This window comes from Pristiophorus japonicus, chromosome 7 (genome assembly GCF_044704955.1).
Source record: "Pristiophorus japonicus isolate sPriJap1 chromosome 7, sPriJap1.hap1, whole genome shotgun sequence".
In the NCBI taxonomy this organism is placed as follows: Eukaryota; Metazoa; Chordata; class Chondrichthyes; family Pristiophoridae; genus Pristiophorus; species Pristiophorus japonicus.
The window spans coordinates 108,423,925-108,437,404 of NC_091983.1; positions in this window are offsets into that span (position 1 = coordinate 108,423,925).

The following is a 13,480-nucleotide window of genomic DNA, read 5'->3' on the forward strand; positions in this document are numbered from 1 at the left end:
CGGGCATATCACAGGCACACAAGCTCTGATTCAGCTTGGCCAAGTGATGCAGTCCATGTCTGCCTCCATACTCTCTGTATTCCCCACTGTCCCACGGGGAAGTGACAGTGCCGAAGCAGGCCAGCAAGTTGCTCCTTTACATATGCTCTGGTTGCTAAGACCCAGCCCCGTCATCGACAGAGTGGCTCCAGGGAGATGGGAGGTGCTGGCACTCCTCAGGATGACAGCATTTGACCTCCCCCCATTCATTCGCCAACCAAGCACCAATGACGGTTGACTCTCAAACCACCTATGACTGGCAATGGCGAGGAAGAGGTGAGCCAGTCGGAAGCCGGGCCTTCCAGGCTAGGAGCTGCTCCGGTGCATCCTCAGAAGCCGTCTCCATTGTCTCAGCACCGAAGGCAGCAGCCCTCTAGCAGCCTTGCTGCATGCTCTGACGCCACATTGAGGAGGAACAGCAGGAGGGGGATGCAGGGAAAGGGGTTAAAACATTAGCCATAAGCAGTAGGGCATCCCAAAAATGTAGAGCACAGCAGCATGCCTTATTAATCAATGCTGCATATTGTCCACTGCAAGATGCAGTTGTTATTTTTATATTCGTGTTGTTGACTGCAGGATGTAGATTATATGTTTATATTAATGTTCTTCACTGCAGATTTTCTTTTTCCATTCATGTTGTTGACTGCAGGATGCAGATCTGTGTTTTTATATGTGTGTATCCGTTGAATTATTGTGGGCTTTGTTGGGGGGAGGGGGGTGGGTTGATACTGTTACATTTTTGATAAAATATTTCCTTCACCTTAACCATTGCTGTCTTATGTCTCAGTTGTAGAGCTAGTGGGGGAATAGCCAGCATGGTGGCATTGAGTTGCGAGGTTTCGCTCAAACCTCCCCTTCCCCATTCAAGCAAAGCGCTCAAACCTTTATAGCCCTCTAAGTCTGGCAATCCCTGCTCATTGGGAACTCTAAATTTCAGTCGCCGTGCATACTGTGCCCTTGCGGCCTAGCTGTCAAAGAGTTAATTCACATGAAAGGCTACTGTAGATTCACGCAGCCTTCGGTGCTAAACCATAGGAGTGTGTGACAACTCCGATATGAGATGGTCGGACTTCATTTTAAAGATGCCGCTATAGTGCCTGCTGCACCATGGGAACGCCAGCTTTTTCCTGTCAGTTTTTCGGCCGGACATTAAATCAAGCGTTAGGCCCGAAAGTTCTGCCTGGGGTGCTAGCGCAGCATTGCACGATAATTTACGTCATCATGACAGTCCAAACGGAGGTCGAGGCGGTAACTCTATGGCCGCCGCAAAACCTATGCCGCAAGTTCTGCCTGGGCGCAAAATCCTGGACGCCCCGTTTGACGCCCTGAAATACCATTTGCCGCCTTGCCGTGTCGCTAAACAAGGCGCAAACTAGCCGAAAGTCCAGCCCAATAACTGTGCACAGTAGTCCTGGTGCGGTCTCACCAAAGCCCTGTACAATTGTAACAAGACTTCCTTACTCTTACTCCAACCTCCTTTTCTTACAGGGTAAGAAAATCAATTAATTTAGTTTATAATTATGATTCTAAATTTAAAATAAAACTTACCAGCAAGAAGCATGATGGCCCAGGGAACTTAAAAATATACTTAAATTAAAAGAAACTTGCCTGTAGGCACACCTAGAGAACAGACCTGGGAGACAACTCTTGGAGGAATAGTAGCAGCACCTAGTGTTTGGAAAGGTAAGTATAAGGTTGAGTGTCTGAAATCCGCAGTTCTGAAATTCGTAATGTTCCGGAATCCGGACACCGGGCCGATCCGTGACGGGGTAGTCTGAAATCCGGAAAATGTTCAGAAATCCGGCCATTTTTTAAACCAATTACCGCTATGAGTTGGGCCTAGGGAAGGAGAAAAACACCCACAAAAATTCCAATAAACAAAAAATAAAAATTCACAAAACATTCACAAAACCTTACCTACTAAATCGCTAAAAAAGAATTAACAGATAAAAACTTAATTTACCTTTTTTGCAGGTCTTCAACGCAGGTTTCTCCCAGGAGCCGACCCCTGACCCGAAACCCACGACCCCTAACCCGCAGCCGATGCTGCCGAACCCAGAACCATCAACCCCTCCTGCTCTGCTGCCGACCACCCGCACCCCCCCCCAAGCTCCGCCGCTGACCCCACCCCCCATACTCAGCCGCTAGACTCCCCAGGCCCTGCCGCTGGATCCCCCTTTCCCTTCCTCCCCCCCACTTACCTCGGCCTGGCTGTTTCCGGATTCGGGATGTTGGAAAGATGTTCCGGAATCCGGAAATAGCCAAAATCCGGAACGACTTCGGTGCCTATGTTTCTGGATTCCGGACGTTTTATCTGTTATGATAAGTATACATACATTACCATTAGAATTAATACCCAAGTGTGACACAGGAAGTAAATGTGATGAACAAGATACGTATGTTAGACACAAGATTTGTACTGTACCATAGACAAATACATTGTTGATTTGTCATAACATTGTTCATTGAAAGTTGGCTGATTTGCCTTCATAAGGAATAAGGAAAAAAGGATTATTTGCTCTGATGGATAATGTACTTTTGTGGTGGTATATTTTAGGCGTTTTGAGAACAGAGGGACTATTGTTAAAAATCATGATATTAATATAAAATATATTAAATGGTAAGAAATAATATAGAAATGAATGTACTTGAAAAATGATGCAAAATTGTATGTCAGAAGGTTTATACAATTGTTGAGGTTTATGAATGAAAGAAATAGAAGTTAAAATAAATTAACATGAAATACATGAAATATATGAAATACAATATTACCATTATATATGTAATGTGTTAAGAAAGTGTGTATATCTATAATATATTGCAAGACTTGGTATAGAGCACATCTTGTAGGCATCATACTTAATTCCTGTCACAATTTAACCATCACAATTTAGACATCAGGCTTTACCATGATCCATGGAAGAATATAAAAAAGATCTATGTAGAATAAGTATTTAATACAATGCATGTATTCAATTTAACTGTATATAGATTCCTAAAATTAAAATATTATAGAATTTCATATTTGTGTGTAACTGTCAGAGTGCTCCACCAGTTGGTCACCCAAAACTAGACCCCCATTGGGCGAGGAACTACAAAATATAAACAGCTAGAGCATGGCTAAAAGTATCAGGAGCATGAGTTAAACTTACCTGAATGGAAGTGTGACTAAAAGACACACAAAGACTAGAGCTGGATAAAAACAAAACAGTGGAGCTGTACTTAAAAACATAAATACTAATTTTAACTCACGTTGGCGATTTAATTTTGCCGCCTGCCCATGGCAGAATAAGGCTACAACTATTTTAACCATTAGGTATAATTAATATGCGACCAGTTGACTTAACCCATTCCGAGTGGGAAGTTGGTGGGAGACGGCTGCCAGCCTGTGTAAAATCCTGCTTCTCCTGGCCCCACAAAAGAAGATAAAAAAACGTACCTCTTCTACTTCGTTTTCTACTTCCAAGTCACTTCTGACAGGTCATCAGATGGTGGGAAAACTGCAGAGGCTGTGATTGGAGTTAAAATTGCAGTTAGGACTGATGTCATCAGACCCTGATCTGAATACTTTGGGAGGACAACTTCGACACCTTCAGGAATTGGAAACACTGGGATCTGGGCGCCAATCGGCTGTAAATCACCTGGTGGATTTTCACTGGGCGGGTAGGGTTAAAATTTAACCTAGGAATGAGAGTTTAAAAAAAGCTAGAACAGGCCTAAAATTAACACAAAAACACCATGAGCAGGACAACAATAAATACAAACACTAGGATCAGGACTAACAAAGCACATACCAGCAGCGGGACTGAAAAAACACAAGTAACAGGAACGGAACCAAAAAAACATGGACAGCTGTAATGGGACTTAAGAAAAAAACTAATCAGATTCTAAATGGTGCAAGGTGACTTCCCCTAAATGCCCTCCAATCGTAATAATACCTAGACACTTCCCCATCACTCCGAGATCCTACGCCCATCTCTCCTCCTTTTAGTTCCAGTCTTCCAGATCCCTATTCCTTTTCCCACCCAAATTCCAAAGTTTCCAGATGATTCCCAGTACTGAGTGGGCTGAAAGGTGGCCCAGATGCCCAAGCGAGGATGGTGGGGGGGCTGATGTTGGAGTCCTGAAGTGGGATATCTAGGGCAGTCGGCTGGAGCCCCATAATATCAACCGGGTTGGCAGAGGTGAAAGTGGGAACAGACGGATAGGCTGAACCTTAAAATGTCAATAAGTATCATGGCTGGTAGGACTATTGTTGGAATTTATTACATATAATTATAAGGAAAACATTAATGCCACAATATATCGCCTAGCACCGAATCACAGCTCAGTAAGAAATGGGAAGATGGATGCATGAGAGAAAAATGTGAAAAAAATATAATGGAAATAATGTGGCAAAAAGGAATGATGCAAAATCATGATGCATGGAATAAAGGTGAACTGGACAGGAAATGTGCATATACACGAGATTTTTAAAATATATTACAGATAGATTCATTGTAGATTTAAATAGTTATTTTGTTTATGAAAGCTCAGTTGATTTAGCAACAGAGGACATTACAGAATGGAATATTAGGTACAGGATGAGTTGGAAACAAGGCCATGAAATTACAGTTAACAAGAAAAGGCTCAGCTCTGTAAATATTGATCCAGTCGCTTTTCAAGCAGCAGATTTAAGATTCACAGCACTGGCATTCAATCCATGCACATGTGAACTCAAAATCACCAGTCTCTGATGTGACTATTGCACTGACTAGAGAAAACAAATTGAGGCAGGGTTAAATTGTCTTCGTATTGGAAGTGACCCCAGTCACAGTGTCCAAAGACTGAATAATTAAAAGGCTGCTAAACTAGAAAGGAAAGGAAGTGAATTTCAAAGCGTCCTTTCTAATTGTACTCACTAGATATAATCCCTCATGTTCAGACACCATTATCACTTTTCTACATCTTCACTAAGCAATTACAAACAAACCTAAGTGATTCTGAAGATCTTGTGAGTTTTAATGAATACATTTTACATGGGTCTAGAGAGGAAAGATTTGAGGAAAGCACAAAAGAAAATTATCCAAGGACACCTGCCAGGCACAACACATTAGTTGAACGGTCTAATTTTAAGCCTTATCCAGAACTATTAGCTTGATGTTTATTCTGACAAGATATTGAGTCTCCATTCCTCTTTGGTCTGGGAGTGATCCTGATAACCTTGTTGTTACCATTGATCAAATGGGGTGATGAGCACAATTGGATAAATTAAAACAAATGTTGCTTATTGAGAAACAAGAAAACCAGGTAATCATCCAGTGCAACTTCGGCACAGGTCAATCCAAAGGAGTGATTTGAACAGTACACATAATTTATTTCAGCAAGTTTTACTCTGTATTCAGTTCATCGAGGTAACTTGAGTAAAATAAGTAATTTTGTTTCCTGTGCAGTAAGTTAGTGAAACATTTGAGGATTTATTGGCATTGCCTAAGTAGAATTTTCTCAATTTATATATTTCTTATATATTAAATGCAGCACTTTGCTGATTTATCAGGAGCCAGCGGACATTGCCACAACCTTTTAGAATATTAATGATAAAGTCGTTTGGAACATTTTATACCCTGGTGATATGATGGTTCCCAGGTAGAACACCAATCAAAAGAAAAGAAGAACTTGAATTTATATTGTGCCTTTCACTACCTCAGGACATCCCAAAGCATTTTGCAGTCAATTAAGTACTTTTGAAATGTAGTAACTGTTGTAATGTGGAAAACATGGCAGCTCCATTGTGCACAGCAAGGTCCCACAAACAGCAATGTGATATCAGACTGTTACTTTTGCATTTTATGTTAACGTTGCGACAATGCCGATAATTAGGGTTGGTTCTAAGTATTTCTTGACATTGAGCTAGAATGGTTTTCATTCAATATGACTGACAGGGTGCTTGGCTGAACAAGACATACAGGTATTTCAAGCCACAAAAAAGAGTAATGGAGATCTGGAACTCTTCCCCTGCCCCCCTAAAGCTGCTGAAGTTAGGTCAATTAAAAATTTCAAAACTGAGATTAAAAGATTTTTGTTAGGCAAGAATATTAAGGGATATGCATCCAAGGCAGGTAAATGGAGTTAAGATACAGATCAGCCATAATCTAATTGAATGACAGAACAAGCACAAGGGACTGAATGGTCTATTGCTGATCTATGTTCCTGTAAGGGTATGGTATTTCATTCAAGATAGTAACCATGACAGCTGGGTGGGTCATTTCTCAGCACACAGCATGGGATAAAGGAACTCTTTTTATTCTTTCAGGATCTAAGAGACATTCAGTGACTCCGGCTGCGATTTTGCCACACGCGGCGGGATTCATGCGGCCGGGGTTGGTGGTGTGTGGAAAGCCCGTTCCCGACTCAAACCCGCCCCCTGTACCGAATCTTCCAATGATGGGGCTTGTTAAGCCTGCCCTGCGGGCTTCCCGGAAAATTAAATGGAAGGCGGTCTGATGACGTTATTTGATGACGTGTCATCAGCCGGTTTCCTTAAAGCGACCATGCCCACATTACTTTTGACAGTTTTTCTGTCAGTGTTCTACAGCATTGAGGTCCTGCAAACCCTGACAAGCACTGCACAGAGGTGCACGGCTGCACCCAGGCTCTCCCACGACTCCCTCCAGATGCTATAGAAGGATCACAGCACTTAGGGAGGTCCTCTTCACTTCCCATGGGCTGAAGGGACCTCCCCTGGACATCAATGCAGCCAGGTTGTACATTGCACAGAAGCACAGAAGCAGGAATATCCCAAGGAGGAACAGGCTGCAGTGACGCAAACCTTTCAATGATCTCAGTAGATCACGAAATGTTACTGCAAAGCCACACTCAACCTCATCCTGCTGTGCCACTCATCACATCCCCATCACTCTGCCTTCCTTACTCTATCACTACACATCCTTACTCACATCAACTGACTTTGCACCTTCACCCATCCCTCTCTCTCTCTCTATTTACATTATCAGTTCCCTAGCTCACTAGCCACCCCTTGCACTCACCCTCATCCTTGTCCAGTCATACCAACTAATAACACACAAGGGTAGGTACTTGGCTCCTTTAGTCAATGTTCATGTATAGCTAATGTTGATGTGTTGTCAAACATTGAAATCTTTATTTTCAGCACTTTGCATTTTTAGACAGATTTGTGTGCACCTTTGGAAATGGCTGAGTGAGTTGGAGCGAATAGTGAGACATAATGGTACCCCCCCGCAATGGTGATGAGTGTGAAAGGAATGGGTAGGACATTGCAGGGGTGCTTTATGGTGTTGGCGTGGGGTGATTCCAACCTGGCGCATTATGTGGCAGTCAGGGTGTACAGCGTGAAGTGAAGTAAATGTGGCCAGGGTGAGGCCATCCCTGGCCTCCCAGACAGCAATATTGTCAGGTGCTGATGCCCTGTGTCCTGTGCAGCATCAGGTGATTGCAGAGAAGGTTGGTGTTGTTGGTGGTGATGCTGGTGTGTTTAGTGATGTTGGTGTTGGGGCTGATCGTAGTGGGATTCTAAAGACCAAGGTGAGATTTTTTTCAAGGGCACCAATGCTGCTGGAATGGATGCTGCAGGTGAGGTTGTGATGGCAGAAGTGCCCTGTCAATGCTGAGAGAGGTGACAGTGAATAGAGAGTTCACTGCAAACACTTCCAAACTGCATACAGCTCAAAGTCTCTTCCAAATCCTGACGGCTTCAGCTTCTGACACTGGAAAGTGACCAACTGTGAAATGGTAGCTTTTATACCACTTCTGCAGCTGTCAACTAGCCAAAGTAATGGAGAGTCACTGAGAACCTGACACCACTTACGTGGTGTGTTCCACGAGGGACGGCTGGGAAGATTCTGGCCTTCGAGTGGGGTACAGCCTGTAACACAGCATAGTTTAGCAGTTAGCTTGAAATTAGTTAGCTCAAAAGTTAGTTCCCACCACAAAGAGTGGTGCAGGGCCAAAATTGTCCCTTCCCATAAGGCCTGATACCTCCGGAAATCGGTGACCAGACTACAGAGTGCAATGGCCGCCGATTTCTCGTGTAATGATCGCCATTTTGGAAATTCCCTTCCTGCGGTATCCCTGCCCTGACCGCCGCCCCCCCCCCCCACACACTGTTCCGCTGCTGCCGAGCCATCCTAAGTGCGTCATCAGAGCGCGCACTGCCGATGTATCCCCCCGATGGTGAAATTCCGCCGAATAAAATCTTGCTCCTGCCATGCGGTGCTAAAAGCTACTTTTTCTGATGGTGCAGTGAGGTTGTAGTCCTTCTAAAATGGCGGTGTGGCTCCCGTTAAAGGGAAGGACCTACTGCCATTGCCGCCATGTTTTTTTTTCAGCCGACTGCCATATCGGCCCGATAATTATTGCCCCTGGATTCGGCTGGGCCACCAACAGGCACTATTGGGTGCCAGGCCGCTGGCCCGGCCGAAACCCTCCCTGGTGGCCAAGTGGACCGAACTTAAAGAATCGCGGAGGCTCTCCCGTTTAAGTGAAGGCGAGAGCCGTGGTGATGCGGCATCGTGATGGTGCTACGCTGATGACTGACAGCGGCGGCCACTACACCCACCCCCAATTTCTGCTCCTCTGGTGTGTGATCTTCTGCTTACCGCCGCATATCAGCCCCCATTATGGAATGTTGGCCTTTATTGCAAGGGGAATAGAGTATAAAAGCAGAAAAGTCTTGCTACAACTGTACATGGTATTGGTGAGGCCACATCTGGAGTACTGCATACAGTTTTGGTCTCCGTATTTAAGGACGGATATACTTGCATTGGAGGCTGTTCAGAGAAGGTTCACTAGATTGATTCCGGAGATGAGGGAATAGATTGAGTAGGTTGGGCCCAAACACATTGGAGTTCAGAAGAATGAGAGGTGATCTTATGGAAATATATAAGATAATGAGGGGGCTCGACAAGGTGGATGCAGAGAGGATATTTCCACTCATAGGGGAAACTAAAACAAGGGGACATAGTCTCAGAATAAGGGGCTGCCCATTTAAAACTGAGATGATGAGAAATTTCATCTCTCAGAGGGTTATAAATCTATGGAATTCTCTGCCCCAGAGAGCTGTGGAGGCTGGGTCATTGAATATATTTAAGGCGGAGATAGACAGATTTTTGAGCAATAAGGGAATAAAGGGTTATGGGGAGCGGGTAGGGAAGTGGAACTGAGTCCATGATCAGAACAGCCATGATTTTGAATGACAGAGCAGGCTCGAGAGGCCAAATGGCCTACTCCTGCTCCTGTTTCTTATGTTCGTATGTTCTTATGTTCTTATTATGACCGACTTCCAGTCCGCCGAAAAAAAAAAGCCAAAGAGTGGAATTTCGCTTACGAGGCCACTGCATTCTCCGCACCAGTAAAATCAACAGAAACATAGTAGGTGCGCACCATTTCCAGCAGTGGGCAATTTCGGCCCCGCAAAGTTGTATTTTATTTATTTGTTACAAGGAGCAATAGGAAATAAATAGTTTTGCTGTGTTCCGCACTTTCATTTATTTCATGTAAAATACACTTGTTTGCTGGTGTACAATCATGCTTCAATTTGCTAGAGTGCTTTTCAGTCCGCGTTCCATGAAGAGAGGAGACTGCATGCGTTGATACATGATCTTCACTATTGTTCCTCGGGTTTCAATCCCAAATCTCCTCGCTTCTCTGCTAGAATGCAAGCTTCACTGATGTCTCAGACCACTATCCTCCTCTGCTGGATCCCTGGATTAACCTCTGCTGGTTTATAGACGACTCTCCAATCTCTCTTCACCCTCTGATTCCACTGGACTGCCTCCAACAGTGCACTCTCTGATACTCTGCCCCTTGAAAGGCTCCTGGATCCATTCCCAATCCATAACTGTCTCCGAACCTGGATACTGATTCATGGATACGTCAAACTGACTCCATCAAGTCTATGTTGGCTTCTTCCTATGTTGCTGATGATTTATTAGATTTTTGAAAATGAAGCGGGATAGTCTGCAATTAGATCAGGCATTGCACCGATTTCATTCCTACTCACTTGCTCTCAGTGTCCCTCTTCCTGGCCACTCTCGCAGCTCTGAAATGATTATTGGACTGATTATTGCATTGCAGATAAAGAAACTGTGTTAGTTAATGCTTATTGCAATTACATCATTTAAGTTTTGATCTAATGTGCTATGTTTCATAAACTATTACATACAATTATGTTGGCATCATGGTTTGTTCAAAAATATACTTCCTTTATACAATGCTCTAAAAAGTAGGGTGTATTTTAACTTGGAGCAGGTTTCCACAAGGAAACCGTTCGAGTAAGTTAAATACTTGAATGCAAGAGGAATCATGCAGCCATGGCGATTTTAACCACTGTCACTGGTTCACTTCCCGCTCAGAATGAGTGCAAAAGAAGGCACAGAGTGGCAGTCAGAGGAGGAAGATCAGGTGAACCTTGACCATTCAATAGCTGCCAGGTAAGTGGTGGAAGGTCTCTTGCAGGGGTGTGTGTGTGTGCAGGAGTCCAGAGCAGGGGAGGCTGCGACTTTCCTTGTGGGGCATGGAGCCGAGCACAACTTTCATTCAGTAGCATTTGATTGATTGGTTGTAACAACCTTCAATTATACCTCCGGTTGATCGGATGGGTTCTGATACCTCGATTCTTGCCTTTTAATTGATCGGATTGTCAATACAAACCAATGTTCAAATCCCAGTGAAGAAAGTTGACTTTTCTTTTGAAATGCTGACAAGCTGACTCGTTCATTGAAATGCTGATGTCTGCTTTAAAGGCTGATAGTTGGGATATATGAGCATCAATTAGAACCCTTAGAATTATTCAGGAAATAATTTAATCCTGCCAGTTTCAACTGGATTCAGAGTCAGGTCCCATAAGTAAAAAGACCTCTCAATTTTTGTTAAGTGTATTTATAATTCAAAAGACATTAACAACAAAGATTTTATATGAAAATGTCTCACTCAAAACTACCATGCTTAAGTGTCTAGTGCATTAGCTAGAAAGTACATTGAATAATGCACCCAGTTTTTGGTCACTACGGCTGGTCTTCAGCGTCAGCGGATTCGGTTATGAACAATGGAGAAATGAAAATTCATTGGCCTTGAAAAAAAGTGACTGAGAATGGATCTTATAAAGCAATAGAAGGTAAGGTAAATCCAGAGCACTACTTCAGAATAAGCCAAAGTAACAGAAAAACTGGTTTAAGAATAAAAAAATATAGCTCTAATGTGAGGAAGAATTTCTTCACGTAAGGAATGATGAATATTTGGAATGATTTTCCGGGTAGGATAATGAAGGCAAAAATCCTTCATTCAAGATACAGATAGATAATGTATTGGGAATGAGGTGGGTTACGGGTGGAGACTGTAAGTACTTTTTGCCTCGATTGATAAGCCAAATATTTAACTACATTAATTTTCTTCAGTATTCATGGCTGTCCATATGAGCCAATCCCTCCTTCACAGATTAGAAACATAGAAACATAGAAAATAGGTGCAGGAGTAGGCCATTCGGCCCTTCAAGCCTGCACCACCATTCAATAAGATTAAGGCTGATCATTCACCTCAGTATCCCTTTCCTGCTTTCTCTCCATACCCCTTGATCCCTTTAGCCGTAAGGGCCATATCGAACTCCCTCCAATGAACTGGCATCAACAACTCTCTGCGGTGGGGAATTCCACAGGTTAATAACTCTCTGAGTGAAGAAGTTTCTCCTCATCTCAGTCCTAAATGGCCTAACCCTTATCCTAAGACTGTGTCCCCTGATTCTGGACTTTCCCAACATTGGCAACATTCTACCCGCATCTAACCTGGCCTGTCCCGTCAGAATCTTATATGTTTCTATGAGACCCCCTCTCATCCTTCTAAACTCCAGTGAATACAGGCCTAGTCAGTCCAGTCTCTCCTCATATGTCAGTCCTGCCACCCCAGGAATTGGTCTGGTGAACCTTTGCTGCACTCCCTCAATAGCAAGAAAGTCCTTCCTCAGATTAGGAAACCAAAATTAAACACAATATTCCAGGTGAGGCCTCACCAAGGCCCTGTACAACTGCAGTAAGACCTCCCTGCTCCTATACTCAAATCCCCTAGCTATGAAGGCCAACATACCATTTGCTTTCTTCACCGCCGACTGTACCTGCATGCCAACTTTCAATGACTGATGTACCATGACACCCAGGTCTCATTGCACCTCCCCTTTTCCTAATCTGCCACCATTCAGATAATATTCTGCCTTCGTGTTTTTGCCCCCAAAGTGGATAACCTCACATTTATCCACATTATACTACATCTGCCATGCATTTGCCCACTCACCTAACCTGTCCAAGTCACCCTGCAGCCTCTTAGCGTCCTCCTCACAGCTCACACCGCCACCCAGCTTAGTGTCATCCATAAACTTGGAGATATTACACTTAATTCATTCATCTAAATCATTAATGTATGTTGTAAATAGCTGGGGTCCCAGCACTGAGCCCTGCGGCACCCCACTAGTCATTGCCTGCCATTCTGAAAAGGACGCGTTTTTCCCGACTCTCTGCTTCCTGTCTGCCAACCAGTTCTCTATCCACATCAGTACATTACCCCCAATACCATGTGCTTTAATTTTGCACAACAATCTCTTGTGTGGGACCTTGTCAAAAGCCTTTGGAAAGTCCAAATATACCACATCCACTGGTTCTCCCTTGTCCACTCTACTAGTTACATCCTCAAACAATTCCAGAAGATTTATCAAGCATGATTTCCCTTTCATAAATCCATGCTGACTTGGACCAATCCTGTCACTGCTTTCCAAAAGCGCTGCTATTTCATTTTTAATAATTGATTCCAACATTTTCCCCACTAATGATGTCAGGCTAACCGGTCTATAATTACCTGTTTTCTCTCTCCCTCCTTTTTTAAAAAGTGGGGTTACATTAGCTATCCTCCAGTCCATAGGAACTGATCCAGAGTCGATAGACTGTTGGAAAATGATCACCAATGCATCCACTTTTTCTAGGGCCACTTCCTTAAGTACTTTGGGATGCAGACTATCAAGCCCCAGGGATTTATCGACCTTCAATCCCATCAATTTCCCTAACACAATTTCATGCCTAATAAGGATTTCCTTCAGTTCCTCCTTCTCACTAGTATTTCCGGAAGGTTATTTGTGTCTTCCTTCGTGAAGACAGAACCAAAATATTTGTTCAACTGGTCTGCCATTTCTTTGTTCCCCATTATAAGTTCACCTGAATCTGACTGCAAGGGACTTACGTTCATCTTCACTAATCTTTTTCTCTTCACATATCTATAGAAGCTTTTGCAGTCAGTTTTTATGTTCCCAGCAAACTTCCTCTCATACTCTATAACTCCACCTACCTACCTGTCTACTCATTATCTCTCAACCCTTTCTCTCTTCATTAATTTATCTAATTGTCTTAAACTCATTTATACTCCTGTTTTTTTATGTTTCAAATTCAGGAAG